The sequence below is a fragment of the Formica exsecta genome, unplaced genomic scaffold (genome assembly GCF_003651465.1).
Source record: "Formica exsecta isolate Colony F162 unplaced genomic scaffold, ASM365146v1 scaffold410, whole genome shotgun sequence".
NCBI lineage: Eukaryota > Metazoa > Arthropoda > Insecta > Hymenoptera > Formicidae > Formica > Formica exsecta.
The window spans coordinates 15,955-17,959 of NW_021851341.1; positions in this window are offsets into that span (position 1 = coordinate 15,955).

Below are 2,005 nucleotides of genomic sequence, written 5' to 3' on the forward strand. Positions count from 1 at the left end.
CTCGCTTCTCGAGCTCCATGAGAAACTCTGTACGCGAATTTCTGTACGCACCGCTCTTGCATGTCGCATTGCGAACAACAACCGTTCACGCGAAACTCTGTACGCACCGCTCCCGCATGTTGCAACGTACTTATTATATAGCTCAGTGTTAGATATTGAGAATCACTTGAATAAACATAATTGTTTAAACCGCTTATACCGAGGTAAAGTAAGTTGGAGTTTCCCCCTTCTCCCGAATCCTGGCACCGGCGAGCCTTGATCCGCGGCGTACGGGAAAGGTGAAACGTTACAATTTTTTTTCTTTAATTATAATAATTATAAATATTTATTTCCCTGCCTCTACCCCTCCCTCTTCCTCTTGCTTTTCCACCTCTTCCTCCTCTTCCTCCGCGTCCTCCCCGTCCTCCGCGTCCTCCCCGTCCTCCGCGTCCTCCGCGTCCTCCCCGTCCTCCGCGTCCTCTCCGTCCTCTAAGTGCCCTTTGTACTACATTATTCATTAGAGACGTAAGTTCTTCTTTCTATAAAATAAAAATAAATGTAAGACACATGTAACAGAATTTTGGTTAATACATAGTGTTGTGCTTACAATTAGATAAAAAGAAAAAATTAGCTATATAAACATGAGATGGATATATGTTAATGTAAATTAATTTTAGATAAGATAAAAATAATTTGTTTTAAATATATCTAGAGAAAGATAAAATTATATAGCTGACTCATTTAGATAACTTCCACATAATATTGTTTTTAAGACCATTTATGCAAAAACAGTTATGAGAAAAAATTGCAAATTATAAAAAAAATATAAAAATATATTTATACTCTTATACGACAAACTCGTCTCATACGACAAATGAAATACTAAAATCCATGAGCCTATGCAGTAAGACTGAATTTGCATAACGATTCGATCAATTAGGAAAAGACGACAAGATTATTTCACTTTGTCCTGATTATGAACGAATCTCAATGTAATCTCAATTTCAATGCAGTTAATATTAATACAGGCAATATTAATACATATTATAAACGTCTACTACATAAAAGCAAATATCTTAATATCTTAAACATTTGCAGTAAAGTAAACCAATTTATCTGAATGTTATCCTAGATAATTTAATAAAGATAACACTTTTTTTCATGTAAAATGCAGATGAAGATAATATATATTTTTATTATATAAGATTACGCCAAAATGTCATGGGCATGGATAATCATCTATATAATTTTATAAAGATAAGAGCAAACACTGTTAATACATGTTATAATGTTAATACGTTAATACATGTATATAAAAAATAATATTATAATTATTCACAATGATTTTTTTTACACCTGAATATCATATTTAGAAATTAGCACAATTCTAAATATAATATTTTGGTGTAAAAAAATCACTATAAATAATTATAATCACAAATCGCCGGGAGAGATAAGCCCTTGAGTGTGGCTTTAGATCTATTGATATTTCAGCGGTATTTATGTAAAAAGCGAACGAAACGAATTATTAAAGATCGATGTCTCTTACAGCATTATGTTAACTGTTAGATAAACATAAACACTAGTCTTTAGGCATTAATTCACTTAAAAGAAAGAGAGATGAGAAATTATACATTGTAAATATATCGTATTTAGAAATCTGTCTAATACAGTGTCCCGGTCAGTACAGTTTCCCGGTTTTTAAATTGTTTTTTATCTCGGTAAAAGAGCACAAGTTATCCCATTTCTTGAGCGAGTGACTCTTAACGGATTATAGAATAAAATAACCAATAATAAATATTTTATATTATTCGCTCTTATTCTCATCTCACTTGCTCTCATTAACGAGTCACTGGCAAATTTAAAGCAAGACCATGTTAAAACAATGATAAGACCACGTTATTGAACTCATAATTATAGTTTTATATTGTCATAAGTCGCTCGCGTGTACTTTTACTATAAAGCCGAATGTCACGAATTGCAAATATTTCGATGTTATGCAGCTCGATTTATTTAGAAATCAGTA